At 28.5% G+C, this 21,909-nt stretch overlaps 1 protein-coding gene across 1 annotated transcript in view; it reads left to right on the top strand.

The window, feature by feature from the left end:
* LOC107065489 (uncharacterized) overlaps positions 1-21,909 on the top strand; it is a 74,518-nt gene that overhangs the window by 44,118 nt on the left and 8,491 nt on the right. The window lies entirely within an intron of this gene.

Here is a 21,909-nt window from a genome sequence, read left to right as displayed (position 1 = left end):
ATAACACACATAGGTGTAACTCGTTTACATCGAGAAGCAAGTCCGAGCTAAGACCGAGACGGCCTTAATACGACTTTAATGCATGTCGGAGGCGTTCACCCCGAGATCTCGCCCCTCCATATACCTCCCCTCCTTCCTCCTTCTCCTCCTCCTCATTTACCTCCTCTTATTTTCTTCTATAACATCGTCTATCCTTTTCTTCTACTCTAATCTCACTAACCCATCCGCCCTCAAACGTCCCTCTTCCGGCCTCATTTCGTTTGAGGAATTTAAATTACATCCACACAAAAATTTTTGTTAATCGATGCTTTTTTTTATCTTCCTCTCTTTCTTTCCTTTACTAGTATATTATTTATATATGATTATATATTATATTTAAATTTATTCTATTAGATTATAAATGTAATAATAAAATATATATATAATATATAAAAATTATATATTTTATATATAAATTTATTTTATTTAATTATAAATGTAATAGTAAAATATAAAAATTATTTTACATATAAAAATTATATATTTTATAAAAATACATATTTTATATATAAATTTATTTTATTAGATTTATTAAATATATATATATCCTTATCTACCATTATCTTTTTTTCCTATTTTCTTATTCCCTATTTCTCTTTCTATCTTTTTCATGAGTGGGGAGGTAGGGATGTGGGGGGTGGGGAGGCTGGTTGCCTCTCTTATGAAATCCATGGAACGCGGTAGACAACCCTACAAGTAAAACTGGAATCTTGTGGCGTGGTAACAGGTGTCGGCCGATCTAGAACACCGACCAGACAGTTACGGATCTATGCAACGAGAGTGACGCTAAAGCTTTAGGCCAATCCAACACCACGGACCAATCACAGATTACAGAGAGAGAGAGAGAGAGAGAGAGAGAGAGAGAAAGAGCGAGAAGATTAAAATATAACTCCGTTGGAAAACTATGTATTCGATTTTAAAGCAATTGTAGATGTATGTGTGTAATATGTGAACACTATCTAGTATGTGCGCGCGTGCACTAGCGCATGTATACTGATTTGCATTAGATATTCTTACTTTTCTTCATTTATCCTTCTTTTCTATTTTTTTTCTTTCTTCGGTGAAATTGACTTGGTAATTAAGAACGTGCTCGGTAAATTAGATCTACGAGTTATCAAGATATACTTGCTTTTTTTCTTTTTCTTTTTCTTTTTTTAATCTTTCCTTTTGGGGATTTAATTCGTGAAAAATACTTTGTTAGAAAGTAAAACAAAAAGAATTCATAGGAATCGTTTGGATGTATTTGTTAAGATTAAATTCGGTGAGATTGTTGATTGGATTGAGATGATTGGTTTGGGATGAATTCTTTCGAAGAAAAAACAAAATGAAATAAAAAGAATATTGTATCTTTTATTTGGATTTTTATTTCGTGTAAAATATTTTGTTAGAAAGTAAAAGAAAAATTTGAAATATAATTTTGATCACGATATTATTAAAGATGATAATTAAAAACGTTCTTTTGGTAAATTACATCTACGAATTATCAAGATGATTATATATCTATTTTTTGTTAATTTTTTTTTTTTTTTGAAGTTTTAATACATGAAGAAAAGTATGTTAAAAAGTTAAAAAAAAAGTAGAACGAAATGAAATTTCGGTTGTTTTTTTGTTAAGATGGGGTTGAATGGTTTGGTAGAAAAAGGCGGGGGTTTGAATTCTTTGAATGAAAAATTAAAAAAAAAAGAGAAAAAAAGGAAAGTATATAAGATATATATATTTAAGTATATAAAAGAGAAAAAATGTGGAGGAGGAGGAGTAAGAGGGGTCAGACAATGCGTTCTTTCACGTATTCCAAGATGGACGGTGTACGTTAAGTTAACTGAGCGAGCACCATAGGATTTCGTATGCCGAAGAGTAGAGGACACGAATTCTTATACTCCCGTGGTTAAGACAGCGATCTGAAGAAACATAGGGAAAGAAAAAGAAGAATAAGAGAAAAGGAAAGATATAGATATAGGATGGTAGGGTAGAGAAAGAGGGAAAGGGAAAGAGAAACGGATGTTGAGACAACTTTAAATGCGTCCTGCGTACCTTCTTTACTCCCATCTTCTTCCTTCTTTGTATTTTTTTCTCTCTTTTTTCATCCAATGTTATTTCTTTCTTTCTTCTTTCACCCCCGTCATCCGATTTGCTTTATTTTTTTTTATTTCTTAAAAATATATTTACAAAATGTTCTTCTATTGTAATCAAAACAAAATATATAAATGTAAACTTTCAAGTACACGTAATTTTTCTACAATTATAGTTTTTATATAAAATGATTCATAAATTGTAGGAACCCTTCTAACAACATTGAATAATATTATTTTTGTTTACTATAATTAAAAATTAAATTATATTAAAATAATGAACTATGGGTCCCGTATAATATGGTTTCACATAACACGGTATTTTTCAGAAACGTTTCTACAATGTTACAATGAGGGTTATCTGTAAATTAAATTTTCATTCGAATCTATTCATTATCATTATTATTATTATAATTATAATTTTAATTTGTTGAAAAAGACATCTGTATTTAATTTCTATTTTAAAATGACTAAAACTAAATTATAGTTGAAACCAGATCATCATTTTCATTATTATCCGTACCTTTTAATTAATGTCGCACGAGATAGATCTCATCTATCGATCTAATAAAATAAAAATCTTAGTTTAAAATAGCAAAAAAAAGACAAAAGAAGATTCCAACACGTAGCTGTGATTTTCAGAAGGCGCGGTGAGAATAGGTTGACCGTAGTAGTAATAATAGTAGTAGTAGTAAACGGTACAGGAGATGTAATACCTTGGCTTAGTCGCTAATTACTAATTAGCAATTAGGACTTTGTGCGAGCGAGACGAACGACGTCGTCTGGGCTGCGAGTTTCTAGGTCAGTCGAACGTTCACATTTTCGCGTTTTCCCGCCTAATCGTGGAATACGAGACTCCCTGTACTATATTATTATTAATATTTTTATTAATTTTTTTCTTAATTATAAAATAAAGTTTGGAATACGAGACTTCCTCTGCTATATTATTATTAATTTTATTTTTATTAATTTTTTTCTTAATTATAAAATAAAGTTGAAAATACGAGACTCCCTGTGCTATATTATTATAATAATTTTATTAATATTATTTTAATTATAAAATAAAATTTTTATTACACTCATATTTATATAATTAAAAAAAAAAAAAAATTTCTTGGATAAAAAATAAATAAATAAGTGTTATTGATCATAAAATTATACAAAATCTAATTAAAATAAAAATCTAATTTTTAGTATACCAATATTGAATGCTAATAAATATTCTCAATTTCTTAAAGTAAAATAATATAAACTTTTTTACGAATATCATCTTATGCACAATTAAGTTACAAACACTATATATATGCATAAAGTTTGTTTTTAGTATCGCGAAATATATAATTCAACCGATTAACCAGAATAAAAAAAACCTTTACCATTTCGTTCACGTTTTTTGATAATTCGAGTTTTCCCTCAAGCTCTCACATAATTAACACTCTCGTTACGAACAAATTTTATTTCTATAACACGAACAACAACCCAACCCTACTACACTACACAGATATTTTACTTACTACTACAAATTCGTGATTACATTCGCTATTATGGTTTAATGATGGACTTCTTGAATGAAGGAAGGCCCAGTGAACCTTCAAAGTTGATCCGAAAGTCAGAGAGAAAGCGACCATCTCGATGGAATTCTTTTTTCTCTCTCCCTCCCCCCTCCTTCGATACTTTTCCTCTTTATTAAAGAAGAGAGATGCTTATAAAGAAAAGGAAAGAAAAAAAAATACAAAAAATAAACGACGTAAACATAACTGGTTGAGATTTATAAGGTTTCTTCGATGGCGATAATGAACTTTTAAACGGGCTTTTTTTTGTGAGTACATTTTAATCAAACTTCCAATCTTTTATGTCTCCTTATCCTCAAAATTTTGGGGGGAGGGGAGTTTTTTGGTTATCCTCATTTACGTCATTTAAAATTACTAAATTACAATAATATGAATTTCTAATAATATAAAAACTTAGGACCTGATTTTTTTCGTAGACGATTATTTACATGATTATTAATAATAATTATTCAGGAAATTAAAAAAAAACATAGAATGTAAAATGCAATAAATAAAAACATTGAATGTTGAAAAATCATATTTACATATGATCAATTGATCAACAAACACTAAAAATCTAAATATGTATTCAATCAACTTCGGATAAAAAATATATGAATTAATTTATATATTTAATTTATTGAAATTTAAGTATTTTGAATTGTACTATATTTTCTAAGCAACATTAATTAAAAAATTCATATCTTAAAATAAAATCTAAATTATTCCAATTTTAATGAACCAATTATGATTTTTATTTGTTTGTTATTTCGTTAAATCTAGTTTTGAGATAGCATTTACGAGTAAAACACGTAACATTTTACATATGTATGTAAATAAATGTTTTTAGATAGATAGATCGTTAGATAGACATATAAGTTAATTTTTGAAACATTAATTTACGTTTTCTTACGTATAAAATTCTCCTTCCGTTTACGATCGACTAACATCTACCTTCTCGTTGTCGAGTTTATCGCATGACTAAAGTATTCTATCTATCGAAGTATGCACCTACGTTTCTTATATTTCAAATGGTATGCAAGCAAAAAGCATTCTCCAACGTTGTGAACTCGAACGCAGTAACGCATATCGCCGGTTTAAGAACGATAGTTCCTCGATTATGCCAATGCGTAACAACATACTCGTCACGTAAACCCCAATTAGCGATAGATTAACGCACAAATTTTCTACGTCGATCGATGTAATTATCTTATTATTCATCTTAAAAAAATTCATTCGTAAAAGAAAGTCAAACTTGATTTATATCTCCAATTAATGAAAAGAAAAAAAAGATAAATTAAAAATATTGTAATTTTGTTTGGAAAAAAATGTAAAAATTCATTAGAAATTAATTAATATTTCCTATCAACAAAACAAACAAAAAAGTGAAAGTATTTAAATCTATCGATAATAAAATAAACGTAAAAATGATTGTAAATTATTGGAATAAAAAAGTAATCTTAAAAATCGGTAAGATAATCGATACTGTAATAATATTGTGAATACTTCAATCGATTGAAACTATGTTCTACGATAGTAAGATATAATTAAAATGATTAGAAAAATGTTACAATTAGATAATATATTTCTTAAGAATAAATAAATCTTAACGATAATGTGAGTAAAACTTGATACTGATCTTACATACTCGTCTTCTACTGTTATTACAATTACATATTCTCACAGAAAGTAAAAATGAATGACATTTGTCCATGAAATAAATTGCAAAAGTGATTAGAAATGATCGAAAAAATCAATAACATAATCGATCTTGAAAGAAACTACACTAATCGATCTAAATTATACTTCTTAAAGAAATTACCGATAGTAAGGTCTAATTAACATGATTAGAAAAAAATCATCTAATTAGATATTGTATCCTGTAAGAATACTAAATCTTACAATTAGTAATAATGTAAGGATTTTTCGATCTCCATATCGATTTTGCATATTTGTATCATTCTCGAATACTTTCAAAGATGACTAACCTAAGAGTAGCAATACTTTGTACTGATAAAAATGAATAAACGATTATGAATATTTGTAACAAGAAATAATTGAAAAATAATTGGTAAGATAAAATAGAAATAAAAATGAATGGTTTGAAACTGTTCTCTTTAAAAGATTACCGGTACTAACATACAATTACTTCCATAATTCCATTAATTCATAATTCCATAAAAATACATATGATATTTAGAATATTATAACCTATAGATAGTATATTCAAAACTATTGTAAAAAAATTGTTCCATCTCAATACCGATTTTGCGATTCGTGTTATTTTCGGATACCTTCAAAGGTAATTAAAAGTAGCAATACTTTGTACGAATAAAAATGCAATGGATTATAAATATTTTTAATAAAAAATAATTAAACAAAAAAATCGGCAATCAAATAAAAATAAAAACTAACTGTTTGAAATACTCTTTTAAAGATTACCGATACTAATATCCAATTATTTTATGATTAGAAAAAATCTTTCAATTAAAAAGTATATCCATTCTAAATAAATACGATAAATACTACAACCTACAAATAGTATATTCAAAAATATTGTAAAAATATTGTTCGATCTCGAAACCGATTTGCATACCGATTTTGTATTATTTTCACGGATTTTCAAAGATAATTAAAAGAAGCAATACTTTGTACGGATAAAAATGAAACAATTATAAATCTTTGTAATAGGAAATAATTAAAAAATAAAAATAAAAACTAATCGTTTGAAATTGTGCTCTTTAAAAGATTACCGATACTAATATCCAATTACTCCCATAATTAGAAAAAATCTTTCGATTAAACATTATATCCATTCTAAATACATATACTATAACCTACAAATAGTATATTCAAAAGTATTATAAAAAAATGGTTCGATCTCGATAGCGATTTTGCATACTCGTGTTACTCTTAGGTACACTAAAAGAAGCGATTCGCCTTTTATGCGTGCCATGGACACGTGCGAACACGGGATCGGTGCCACCTCGAATACATTTCATCCGGAACGCTGTTATCTCCATATTCGTATGGGAAACGGTTTGCAACCTGACCACCCGATGCTGCTTTTTCATCTCTTCTCTCTCTCTTTCTTTCTTTCTCTGTGTGTGTCTTTCTTCCTTTCTTTTCTCGCGTTTCGATTCGTGCTTCGCGTTCGTGCACATCGATTCGACGAGAAAAGGGCGCCGGCTCGCCTTGTTTCAAGAAAGTTTCACGAAAACGCTCTTTATCCACAAAGATCGTCGTCTAACGGGATCCAATGCTAAGTATCGTGTACACCATCACCATCTTTCTTTTTATTTTTCTCTCTCTCTCTCTCTCTCTATCTTTCTTTCTGTTGTTCTCGCCAATCTCTTTTTAACTATATCGAATAACTTTCGATTTTTCCTCGGCGAATTACAAAGTTAACATAAGGCAAAAGAAAATTCAACTTAAACTATATATAATACGCTTTCTGCGCGATCGCGTCCGATAACCAAGCAAGATACCACTCATGATAATAATAGAAATCGTTTGGTATGTTCTTAATGCGATTTCTGATCGTGAAATGGACCGGTCTCTCTCGTTCAATCGAGTACGTGTTCTTTCTATACATCGAGATCGAATCGTTAGTTAACGTTCCTCGTGTTGAGAGGAAAACGAGATTCTACCTTTACACACACACACACACACATAGACACAATACATTTGTATTTCATTGGAATTCATTAGTAAAAAAAAAAAATAGAAAAGAGATGAACATTATAAAATCTGTTATATCTTAAGACTATAATAACTCACGATTAGAATGATTGAGTTTGATGAAAATGTGTAATATAATATATCGTAGACAAGAGTTATTGCCAGGTAGGATGCACTAAACGTCAAAGAAACTTCCTTAGAAGTCTGTTATCTGTTCACCGAGCAGTTCGTCACGCTCATGTATCCCGTATGCTTGGAATGTGTGACCAGATCCGCCATTTTGATTCTTTTTTCCAAGCTTTTTCTTTAGACTTTACTACGTAGCCAACAATATTACCGATCTCTCATAAGTGTGTACGTATAACAGTGGGACGATGTTTTAAGTGTTTCTTCAAGCGTTATTTTTGTTTCTTTTTGCTTAAATAATCTTGATTATTTATTTGTGTGTATATGTGTGAATTCGTGTTGAAGGAATTGGGCCGAGCATCCGTTTCCTTCTCTCGGATGACTTTGGACATTATTATTACTCTCTTATCGCTTTTATTTTAACTCTACTGATATGCGAAAATTATTTGGTAAAGAAAAAATGAGAAAGAGAGAGAGATAAAGAAGTGAAAGCCTCTGATCCGTTAAGTTATCCAAAAATCGAGAAAGACCACTCTAACCGTTCGTGCTCCGTTTAAACGGCTCGTAAAACGATCGGCAACGGTTAAATTATTTCCTTATTCGTATACTTTAAAACGCTTCGCACGATCACCGCGTAAGAGATTAGTCGATAGAATTCAAGAAATTCGAATACGTTTACGTATCTTTCCTGGATCTTTAGTATTCAAAATTTTATTCAATTGTTTTTTCTTTTTTCTTAGCAAGAACAAACCCTATCTGTTCATGAATATTTCAAAAATGAACAAAAAACAAAGCAAATATCTAATGTATCTATGATCATTCAAGTGATTGAACACACGAGTTGTAAATTTTTTTTTATAACAAATAATTTTATGTATTACACGTGTATTTTACATGTATTTTAAACAAATTTTGTGTACCAACTAGAAATATCTTTCGAGAAGATCGGAACTTTTCTAATACTTATTATCAAATGAATAGAACAATGCAATAATATTATAAATATTGTAGACATTTTTATAACATGGACAAGTATTAAGAAAAATTTTATATTTTTTAAAATAAATAAATGGATACAACTCTTTCAAAATATTAAAAATATTAAAATAAATATTAAATATATTATATTATTATATTAGTATATACATACTAATATATAAATAAAAAAATATTAAATAAATATTTAAAAATATTAACTTTGTAATACAAGTATAATAATATATCTTACTTATTATCAATTCCATTGAATGAAAAGAAAAGAAATTTAATAGGATGAATTTTAAATGCATCACAAATCATACGAACGTACATATTTGTGTTTATCCGTTTAAAAAAAATTATTAAAAAATAATAGATAATAATAATAATAATAAATAAAGAAAATAAATAATGTTTCTATTGTTCAAAAATATCATATATATTATCGTAATTTTTGTTCACGAGGGATTTTAAACGTCAAGTAAAGACGTAAACGTACAATGATCGATGTTACCAGCAATGTACTTCGCTTTCGACGCGCGTATAAAAAGGGACTGCACGCGTGTATGCATATTTCATTTCGAACGACGTACCTACAACTTCTCTACGTTCTTAGAATCTCTTTTAGTTCGTCGATCTTGCAAGTTGGATGCTCCGTTTAGATCCGACTCATAACATTTCAACTATGGCCGACGTGATTTTATAATGCTACGACGTTACTCGAATGTAAAAACTTCCATTTTTTTACAATCTTTCATTGTTTATTTTATTCTATTTTTCTTTTACTTATTGAAGTGATTTTTCAAGGATTTTCTTGCCTCCTACTCCTCCTTCATGGAAAAACCGAACAACTAATAATTATTTATCAATTAATTGTTTTCAAAAATTAATTATAATTTAATTTGTTTCAACATGATTAATTTTTATTTCTATTTTTTTTTGTTTCTTGAATTTTGTTCTCTCTTCCTCTCATCTCAAAAACTAAACGTTCTCATCTAATATACTTCGGTAAACTTTCACAATAATTATTGGTCTTAATTATTTACTCAACTCAACATATTACATTTCTACTCGATGACAATCCTGTCCTTTTTTTTTTTTCTAATCAAATAATTGTTCGAAGTGAAAGAAGAAAGTTCTCTATGTTCCTTTTTTTTTTAGAACGTAGATATAATAATTTTTTTTTAATTATTTTTTAAATAAAAATAACAACGGGAGCGCACAAGGTAATCGGTGAAGGGAATCGATATTTTACTATGGTGTGCACTTAAAGTATGAAAAAAATAAATAAAAAAAGTATTCTACCAGACTCTCGGGTCCACTTTAGTCCACTCGTCCGTCCATTTGTCCGTCCATCCGTCCGGTCGGTCGGTACGTTCATCTAATTGTTAAGTGGCAACTGGGTTAAGGGGTCTGCAAGTTAATTGCGGTCAGTTTCATAATTTTTTAATTGAGACGACGGATCGCTCCTTTAATTACGCACGTGCACAACAACGACAGAGAAAGCGTTGTTGTCTACCTGGGCACCGTTGTCTTCCAGGTAGAAAAATATCTGCTAAGAAAAGGATCTACTTGTTCGTGACAAGCATCCATGTATATAATATGAGATATAAATTACTCAAGGGTCAAATTATTTTATAACTTATATGTTACATACAAATATTCTATTAATTTTTTTTTTAGAACGAATTAAGAAAATAAATTGCTGGTTATTAATTTATTTTTTACCACGACAAAATTTTCTAAAAACAAATCGATTTTATTAGGAACGTTTCGTGACAAAATGGACAAAATGAATTTATAAAATAATTATACATACACTCGACATCCTAAATAATAATTTGTGTAATTTTGTACATGTCATTTGTTTGAAGAAATAATTAAAATTGAATACTAAAAGAAATTAATAAAAATATTTAATGTATATATTAAAAATATTATACATTTTACATGAATTAAATTATTAATGATAGATGAAACGTTTATGTTGAACTTAATTAATAAATTATTATTTATATGAACAAACTATTGATTTATTATAAATAAGTATTAAGAAAAATTCTATATACGGTATTAATTTAAAAGCACAACTTTCTATCATTTTGTACACTGGTCGAATAATTTTGTCTGTGTATGCATATACATATATTTATATTATTTACCTCTAAACTATATTTCTTGTTAAGAAACAATATTGAACAAAAAAAAGAAGAAAACGATAAAGTAATTTTATCCCTTTCTTTTTTCTTGTTTTTTTTTTATTAAGTTGGTCAATAAGTTAGTGCAATTTTTTATCAACACCGCAGAAACTGAACAAACTTGTTGGCCAACCTAAGATTTTTTTGTTTTCCACTTTTTCTTTTTTTTTAATGAATTACCGTAAAAAAACAATGCCGAGTCATTTTTCTTTTTTTTTGTTTCTTTCATTCTTATTTCTATTTTTTTGTTGATTTAAATTAATCCTTTCGCAAAACTATATATATATAAAAATAATATATAACCTCATCCGTACAGTTTTTTTCCTTTACATTCTTGTCTTGACTTTTTATCGTTCCTTTTCTTTTTGTTTTTTTTTTTTTTTTTTTTTTTGTTATTTTATGTTTCTATGAATCATAGAATTAATCAATTTTCTTTTTAAATCTAATCTATAATCGCACAAATAAATTAACAATTCCTCTTGTTAACCGCATTGCGAAACAATCCGATGAAAAATAAATCTAAAAATATCGAAATGCTTACGTAAACGTTATAATGTTGGTAGACGTAAGATACAAATTGCAACTGTACATATGTATGTACATACGTACGTATATATGATACAATATGTATATATACAATACGTTATTCGAAAATATTGAATATGTTGAGTATATTTAAAAAAAAAACCAAATTGTTCACGAACCTTACTTCACGGAATTAATTAACAAAAATTTGTCAAATCTATTACACGACCATGATAATTTTTAGTAAATATTCGTGTTTTTAATTTGTAAAAAAAAAATAAAAAATAAAACGATAATCAAAAGATAAAGAAAGAGAGAAAAAACAACAAATTGGAATAAAAATATTGAACCAGAAGGAAGATGAGGAAAAATAAATAATAAAAAAAAAAAAAAGAAGAAAAATAAATCTTTTACGCAATAAAGTAAAGTAGGAAGTAAAAATTCGTCGAACGAATTATCAAGCAACAAACTCGCTTTTTGACAAGTCCCTTACGTAAGCCACTGAGAGTGTGTTTCGCGAGTTCGACATTGACACGCGTTGCGATTTCAAAGTCAGATCCGGCCAGACTCTGCAATTTTTATTACTTTTTTTTTGTTTCTTCTTTTTCTCTCTTTTAATATTTCTTTTTTTCTCTTAGCGTGTGCGCACACCTTGAAAGATACTCGCGAATAGGTGAGGCCAAATCGTGGCAACGATCCAAGGTTTTTTAATCAAAGCATCCGGAATCTATGTTTATAATACATAGAAATAAATATATATATATATTTAGTATGTTATATATTCGCATGTATTGAAAGTTTGTAAAAAAAAATTGATTAATTAATAAAAATAATTAAGATCCATTTAAAATAAAAAAAAAATATTAAAATTGTTTAAATTTACGTATAAAATAATAATTGAATTCTTATCGATTTCCATCTTGGAATATTTAAAATTCATTATGAGTGTAACATCCAAAGTTTTTAATTGATATATCGCGTTTTCATTTATTCAGTTATTAACAAATAAATATATGTTATGTAACATATGTAACATTCACTTATGATATCACGTGAAATATATATATATATATATATATGATTACGAGGAGTTTGTATAAAAATCGATGAATCGAAAGTTCCAAACTTGCGATCAATAAAATGTGAAATTAAATATTCAAAAGTAAAATACTTATCGATTTTGATCTTCGAATTCTTCGAATCATCATGATGACGATCTCAAGGTTTTAATTGACACATTCAGACTGTATGTAAATAAAAATATATACTTACGAATAAATAATACCTTGTACTTACGTGCAATAACATGCATAATTAATGCACGAGTGTAGTCTGTAAAAAAGAAAAACATACTGGCAAATAAAAAGTTCGGTGAAAATCGATTTTGAAGAAAGAGGAAAAGAGAGGAAGTAAGGAAGGAAGAAAAGAGAAGAAAAAATTACAATTAAAAAAAAAAAAGGCAAGTGTTGGTAGGAAATAACAAGTATAAGGACACATTACCGATTTCGATCTTTGAATTCTTCGAACGGTAAAGAACATTTGCTTGCCTCGTGGAGACTTTAACGAGTGGGAAGAAGATGAAACGATGAGAGAAGGAGGTTTCGGTCAAACGGAAGAAAAGGAAAGAAATAAAATTTGAAAAAACAAAAAAAGAGACCAAAAAATTAGGAAAAGAAAGAAGAAAAAAGAAACAGAGAGAGAAAGAGAGAGAAAGAGAAAAATGGAAATGGGGTTTGGGTTTACCAATAACGTGATGTCGAAGTAGTGGGAAATTATATCGGCAAATGAAGCGATAAAATCCGACCACAGACGTGTTATTATGGTGTATAAAGACGATCGTAAAATTTGACCAATTCGTCGTCGTTGATCGAGGGGGTAAAGGCGGAGATGAAAGAAAAGAAAGAAAGAAAGAAAAATGGAAAGTGCGTAAAAGAAAGAGAAGGTAAGAAAGAAAGAGAGAGAGATCAAAATTCGATTTAACTCGCGTGAAACGGTCTGCGAATCGACCGGAATCATCATCTTCCAGGATATAACGAACGAACACCATTGACTTCGTTTCGTTTCTTGGCCTTTTCTCCTCGGTTTTCTCCCACTTGGAAGATATGGTGTTTGTGGTTTCTGAAATAAAAGAAAGAAAGAAAGAAAAAGAAATAAAGCGAACGAAATATACCTATGTGTGTGTGTATATATATATATATAATAAAATATCTTATTTCTCTTGCCAGAAATAATGAGTAATTTTTTTTGTTTATTTCGGTCGTTGTTACCTCATTACAAATAATTTGATTCTCTCCTTTATTTTTTATTTTTTCATTATAATTTTAACTCAAATTTATTTTGAAAATTTGATCTTTATAGAATATCAAATTACGTCTTCTCTTTTTAGTTTATTAAATTTTAGTTAATATTTTATTTAAATGGTCTGCACATATATTATCATATGCTAATATTAAGATTTTAATATATAATTTTGAAAAAAATTATATACTGGGTGATCTGTAACTGGTGGGACAAGCGAAAAAAATGTGATTCTACATGAAAAAATAAATCGAAAATATACAATACAATTTTTCCTTTGAAGCTTTGTTTTCAAGAAAATCGACTTTAAATTTTCCCAAAGAACGCGAGCACTTGATTATGGCTCGATATAACGGACCTACGAACTTATCATATAAAAATAATCTAAATACATATATATAGGTTAATTCTGAAAAGTTGGTAGGGTTTCCACCACCAGCTACAGATAACCCTGTATATAAAGTAATTTGAATATTAAATATAATATTAATTATACTTAATTTGTTTTATTATTATTATAATATTAATTTAAAAAAAATACTAATAATTGAATATTAAATATATAATTTGAATTTAATTTATTTTAATTAAAATTAAATATAATTTTGAAATTATAATATTTTGCAATTAATGCAAATAGTTGTTAATATTTTATAATTTAAATATTTTTAAATATCATATTTTCACTATAATTTGCCACTATTTAAAATAAATAATCGATATTTATAATAAAATATCGTCATAAACACAAAATTACTAGATTTAATATTAATATTTAATTATTAACACTAAAAACGAAATATATTTCAATTCTTATATCAACTATCTTTAACACCAAACACTTTTATCATTAAATTACTAAAATTACTAATCCTAATAAATAAAAAGTAGTATTCAAATATTAATATAAATATGTTATAGTAAATAATTTAAGAAATCCATTAATATTTAAGTATAATCATTTTCTTCTTGCTTCTTCATCTGTCTGTTCATTTTATCTTTTTTTTTTTTTTTATTTAAGATTACACATATCGAAAGTTAACAGAAAGTCGAAAAGAATTTTCACAAAAGAATATACTATAGTAAAGTCTAGAAGACCGTTTTCACCGTTATAATGATCGTTGGAAGAATGTATGGTATGCAGAACGCTCGTATATATCCTCAAAAACGTTTTGTTCCTCTAACCGAGCTGTTTCTCTCGCGTTTTGTCACGGTTACGCTTCGTTGAAATATCCTCACAAATAAAGAAAAAAACAAATAATATCATCGTGGAAGTGGTGTTTTATCGGTAGCCAAAGATCGATAGTAATTATCGATAAATATATATATATATAATATATAATATAATGATGATCAATTTTTCGATCTTGTACAAGTGCGTTAATCGAACTTTGATACATTAATTATTCTTATGTTTAAACAGCAATATCTGTATATTTATCGGTGAGCTAAATTATTAAGTAAAATAAGATCGACAACGAAACACTCTCGACCTCGAATTATCTCCATTTATACGCCTTATATTCTTCGAACACGTTAAATAAGAAAGAAAGAGAGAGAAAGAGAGAAAGTAAGCGAGCAAGTGAGAATAATTATAGGATCCTGACGAAACGTTTCTTACTCTTTATAATCATTTTTTTCTTTTCTTTTTTTTCTTGTTTTATTTTTTTTTTTTTTTTTTTATACCTGTTTGACGTATTTTGACATTCAAATTCCACCTGAATCATTCAGCGTGACCGACCACTTTTCGCGTTTTCGCGCTTCTACGATTTCGTTTAACTTTATTCTTTCTTTTTTGTGTCAATAAGTATCTTCCATTAGACTACTGAAGAGTCACTCGACGTGTTCCAACTATTCTGAACGGCTTTTATTTTTTTTTCTCTCTCAGCTATTCTTTTTCCTCGTAAGGGGTCTGGGATATTCATGAATATTTATTTAGAAAGAAACGAATAAAAGAAAAAAGATAGAAAGAAAGAAGAAGACATTTAAATTTAGTTATACTTCAGAACTCAGGAGAATTTTTAATCACACGTTGATTTTTATATATTAAATATTCTATTTAATTGGTGAATGATTAATGTAGGAATTTTTTTAATATTTCATATGTAAATTATTAAATTTTTAATTAGATTGAGTTTATTAGTATATTATAGAGTTAAAATAAATTGTATCGAAATTTTTAATATATTTAATTTGAATAAAATAAAAAATATTATACTATAGTATGCAATATATTAATTTTATATTAATTGTATAATATTAATAATATTTTATATTTAAATAAACCCAGCACTGTAATATAATTTTACGTTAGTTGAAATAATATTACTCTAATCAAAATAATTATTTAACAAAATGAACAAGTATTATTTATTTAGATTTAAAATATTAAAATTTCCATCATTATTTATTAACCAATGTAATATTGAAAATTAATTACTGTAATAGCTTTAAAAATGTTTGGATTATAATAAAAAGGAAAAAATCCTTCTTTCTTTCTTTACATTATTATTATTACAATTCTTATTTCTTTACATTATTGCATGAAAATAAATTTCGGATTGACAGTACGATTTCCTGTCAAGTAACTGACAATTAGCCTACCACTAATTTCCCGAGGTTGCTTAGAAAGCAATCACGTGTCCCACACTGAAATCGCATTTCCACGTTCTTTTCTATCTTCGCAAATTCGTTGGTTTCTTCTTGTAACCCACTGACAAGTTTTAAAATACTTAAAGTCATGTAAATCATTGAATGGTTTTATCAACAAACAAATAAAATCATCGCTCTGACTAACTTTTACTTACAATTAGAAAAAGAAAATTATTTAACTATGATCATTAATAACATTACAGTTTTTTTTTTGTAATTAACTTATTTTAACATCCATTATGTGAAATTAATCAAATATGTAAATTTGCAATAATTAATTACATAATAAAACAAATTAGCTGATATAAAATTTTATTAACAAAATTAATACTAATCGAGAAAATGGAGTTTTAATTAATAAATCCACTTTACTTTGTTATTATTAATAAATTCTAATTGTATTAATAAATGATAATTAATATTTTTATTCAAAATTACTTTCAAATATATCGAGTGTCTTATTGTTAATACCAAATATCATATATCCGATCATATTTGTTTTATAAATATAATTTTTGAACATATAAAATTACTGTAATGTATTTCGAAAAAAATACGTCATATTAATTGCAATTAAAATAAAAAATATTTTTTTAACTAAACTCGATATATTTCATCGATTTATATGATTCCCTAATACTAATGCTAGTATTTTAAAAGTATATAATTTTTTAATAAAATAAAATGTAATAATAAATAATAAAATAGTATTTAATAAAATACAGCATGGGGTTATAACCAAATATTTCTAAGCTTTAAAATATTCAAATTTCAAAATATTTGATCTTATCGTCTAAAATTAGACACCCGTTATAAGTAAAGAGAAGATAAATCTAACAACGTAGCAAGAGTCTCTACTTCGTGCTTGGACGAGCTCGTACAAAGTAAAACGATACATTTTCAGAGTTCTTCACCACTTTCCTTAGAAACTTTCTCCCTGTTTCTCTATCTTGCGAATTACCAACAGACGAAGCCGTTCGTCCACCTTGGAAAACATCGGATACCGTCCTCTTTGCTTGCTCGTTTGGCAACCGAATGCGTGCAATTGTGTATCTGACACATATATATATACACACACATATATACAGATAGTGTACCTTCGAGGAAATCGAGAAACGAGTATCGATCGATACACGCGAATTCGAAGAAACCGGCGAAATCGACGACGGTATACGCCTCGTTAGCCGTGCCCGAGATGAAATATTTCTCTTGGTTTAAAAAGAAAAAGATGAAGAAATGATGAGAAAGAAAAAAAGGAAGAAGATATAGAGAATCCTTTTCTCTTTATATATATATGTGTGTGTGTGTGTGTGTGTGTGTGTAAAATTAATTCAACATATATTTTAGTTAAAGAGTGAAAATCATTATTTTATTATACATTTTTTTATCTTCATTTGGATATTCATTTAATTCCAATTATATTTTGATAATATTAATAATAAAATAAAATTGAATTAATTAATATCAACGATTTTAATTATGAATAGCATATTTTCGTTCCTAATTGTAATTGGTAATTATAACATTGAAGGGCTAATACAAGTCTAATAATTAAGATAAATTTCTATGATTTTTTTTTGTAGAATAAAAGTAATTTAATTATTATTATTAAAATTGTATATAGTCATTTATGTATATAGAATCCTTCGTAATATATAAAACCCACTTCAGGAGTGGATTTTATGTTTGAAATACTGCAAGTTTGGGTACAAACCGAGTAGGGGTGGTAATTTCGAACACAATTGTAAAATAACTTTGAAACAAAGGGTTCAAATATATCCCTTTATATTCATTTTTTGAAATGATTCCCATATATTACGAAATACCCTATATGTATGAATGTATATATATATATATATCATCATCAAATTTTCATGTGTACTGATTTTTGTCTCTGAATATCTTTTGAACGCTTAATTTAATCGCCAAAACATAAGACACTATTTTTATAGAGCAGATAATTTCCTACAAAAATTTATATTGCGCATTTTATAATAGTCATTTATTGTCGAGTTATAAAATTCATAAACAAAAATGAAATTTGTCTTAAAATAATCAAACTTAAATCTTCAATATCATTCAAATGGTGAGGTTTACGGAAAAAATATAAGATACTTTTTTTGTAGAGCATTAAATTTCCTACAAAATTCGTCTAGAACATTTTTCTGTACAATCAATAAATAATGAGGTATGAATTTTAATCTATTAGACTGAAAAAAAAAATAAAAAACTGCGATGCGGAGGATCTTCCTATTAAAATTAAGAGCTCGTATTTGGTGAGAATTGTTTTAAGGTGTCTAACAACCCATTTCTCTGTAGCACTTGAAAAAAAAATAAGTTATTTTTTTGACCCACCCTAATATATATATATGTAACACGATTGTTAGTGAAAATATTTGAACAATTTGAAATAAAATAATCTACTTGGTATAATTAATAGAAAGATAAATAAATATGAATTTCATTAATAATGAATTTTTCTGAATTTTTCAAAGATCTTTCATCGTGCTAGCCCGAGGCTGCCAGTTTAGCCAACTGATTGTCTTCGTAATGATCAAGAATTATGGTCATCGGAAGCACTTAGGCTTGCTACATAGTAGATCGTACGATCTCACGAAACGTATCTCGCGGAAGACCACCAATGTAGCACGCTCGAATCTAACGAGCTTAAAACATCGTTCTAATGCCGATACACATGCATAATTCTATTGCACGAACTAATATCAATAGTCATATAATTATTTTATATATACATATGTATATATGTGAATATAGTTAAAGAAATATTGTCGTGTATATAATATACAAAAATTAGTAATAATTATCCATATTATTATTATTATTATTATTATTATTATTACTGTGAATATATGTTATGTGTTCTAATTAAATGATATAATTAAGAAAAATTAAATTAAATTATAAATATTATAATTAAAATAATAATTCAAAGTTACAGAGTGTATAAAAGTGAGTGGTAAAAAGAATAGTAAGAAAAAGAGACAAAAAAGAAAGAAGAAACAAATTATAATAATTAATATTACGAAAAGAACTGTTGTAAAATAGAATACAACACTAAATCTAATTAAAATAACAATTAATCAACAACGCAAAAATTACAAACTTCTTCTTTTTCTTAGTATTAAGACTTTGTCCTGTTATCCGTAACTTCACATCCTTTTTAGAGTGTGAAGTTAGGGATATTTTTTTTACTGAGGGTAGGTTGCTAACCTCATTCTCGAACCCTCCTCCTTTATCTGGGCTTGGGACCAGCTAGTTATTATCTAGGTATCTAGATTCTAACTAGGCGGAGTTACAAAAATTACAAACGAAATGAAATAATTTTGTTAGCCAAACAAAATAAAATTTGATCTAAATGAACGAATGATTTGATAGAAATTGTTGGATATCGAAGATATTGGAAAATGTAAAGAAAATTCGTTTGACTGGATAGAAGGAAGAGTTTATAGGTCTGTCTGTAGTCGTTGTTCACGAATCCCCTTCGCAACCACCTCTGAGCTCACGTCACGGAGCCGACCTAATTGGCGAGCGTCGAGAGAGCGATCACGACTGTCCCGAACCGTTCTACTCGCAATGGAAAGAAAGAACTGTAGGCTAGCTAGCAAGCTAGCTTGCTTACTTGCTTGCTTGCTTGCTGCTCGCTCGTAAATATCTGCGCCTTCATTGTTATGTACCCCCCGACGACGAAGGTTTTCTTTAGCGACGATTAAACGATACCACTCGGGTTTTACGAGCATTATAAACGTCTAGCAAAACTTGGCAGTCGACTTAATCGACGCCGACTCATGTGTCACCACTTTACATCATTCTGATCCAAATCTATGCTAAATTTACGAAATGATAATAATCGTTCCTTAGAAGAAAAAAAAAGAAATAGCATTTTTTCTTGTAATTTAAAAAATAAAATATAAAATCTTTGTTTCTAAATACCAGGCTAGAAAAAAAATAAAATAAAAGATAATAATCACTATGTTATAGTATACAATTAAAATGTCTCTAACATAAAATAAAAATAAATTTCAAAGATAAGAGATCAGTTTCAACGTGATACTTAATACATGATTAATTAATATTATTCTATCATCTTTTTCTACTTCTTCTTCTTCTTCTTCTTTTTTCAAAATATTAATGAAGAAAAAGGAAGATATAAATGGCAAGATAGTTAAGCAGCGACGATCAAGGTTGGCGATCGGTCGACGGGTAATAATCAAGAGTTCTCTCTCTTTCTATCTCTCTTGGAACAGCAAATGCAAGAACAACGAGGCCTGCACGAGCAAACCAAAGACAATGTTGTAGGCTCGGACATCCGGGTGTAGAACTGGATAGCGGCTCGATCAATTGTTGTGTACCACGCTTGGCATTTAGCCGTACCTCTAACCAAGAACCGTGCCACGAATCGTCGTGCTTACTCTGTCTATACTATATATATATATATATATATATAAGTCGCATTAATTTGGTACAGTGCGTTTGACTACGTCACAGACGACATGGACAACATAGACGACATAAATGACATTAGTAAGATAAAAAGAGAGAAGAAAAAGATATAAATATAGAATCGATGTAATAGTAGTAGTAGTAATATTATAGTAATGTTGGTAATCGTGATAGTATTGGTGGTAGTGGTTGTGGTAGTTGTGGTGGTAGTAGTAGTAGTGCCATACACTCTTATTTATTTGATAGTGTTGGTGACTCGAGTAGTGCAAGATAGCTCACGGAAAAGAAGTTGCGCAAGCGTTATACCTTATACCTCATACCAAGCGAGTAGTTGTACGTCGTCCCGCGATTGCGGCCACGCGTCTGTCTGTATGCGGCCACGTTTTGCTATCTATCTACTGCAAAGCGAATGAAAATCAAAGAGTAAGTAAGAGAGACGATAGATAGATCTAAAGGCGAACGCCTTACTCGCTGTTAGTAAGCACGTATCTCTATCTCTCTCTTTCTTTCTATATATATACGTTAATATACGTATAACGTATCTAACGTATGTATGTAGGTATATAAGTAGAGGGACTCTCTTTTCAACTAGTAGATAGAGAACACTTTAAAGTAAGAGAGACCGCCTATAGCGTTTCTACTCTCTCGCGGGGCAGCTATAGTGAATTTATACACGGCTACGGTGCGTTCCCACGCCTAGAACATGCGAGAGAGTACTTGGGTCTCTCTTCGGCCTAATGCCCGACACTCTTTGCCTTGTCTTTCTTTCTTTCTTTCTTTCCTTCCTTCCTACTATATTTTTCTTTTCTTTTTTATTTTCTCTTTCCATAGCTCACCGCGCCATTAACCGACTGAAAGAAAATTACGGAAAATCTGGAGCATACTTAACAAATGGTATGCCGACCATTGTACTAAACACTGACAGTTATTTACAATGCAAGAAAATCGGTCATGAAGTGTTAACATTTGAAATCGAATGTCTCGACATATACAAATGTAATCGTTTAAAAATATCCATGTGTATGTGCGTGGAGGAGGACGGGGTGGCCTGGGTAAAGGAAAGGAAAAAGGTTTAAGGGAAAAATATTGTCGATAGAGAGTTTCGATTGGTGGTCGTCAATGTCATCGATCAGAAAATAAGAGAACAATACCGTCTTATGATGATTCTTTCTCACGACTTCGTGAGTATTCTTACAATGACTCGAATAGAATTCTTCTTGATAAGAATATGTCTAAATCGTGATTCATCGATACTATAGAGCTTAGCTAGTATGACAGTTGATATTTTTTTTTCTTACAAAATCTACCATCTCATTCCATTTGGTATATATC

This window comes from Polistes dominula, unplaced genomic scaffold (assembly GCF_049000335.1).
Source record: "Polistes dominula isolate Pdom_NZ unplaced genomic scaffold, Pdom_raw_medaka contig_373, whole genome shotgun sequence".
Taxonomy (NCBI): domain Eukaryota; kingdom Metazoa; phylum Arthropoda; class Insecta; order Hymenoptera; family Vespidae; genus Polistes; species Polistes dominula.
The sequence above is the reverse complement of the archived record's forward strand: the minus strand, read 5'-3'. Positions and strand labels throughout refer to the sequence as shown.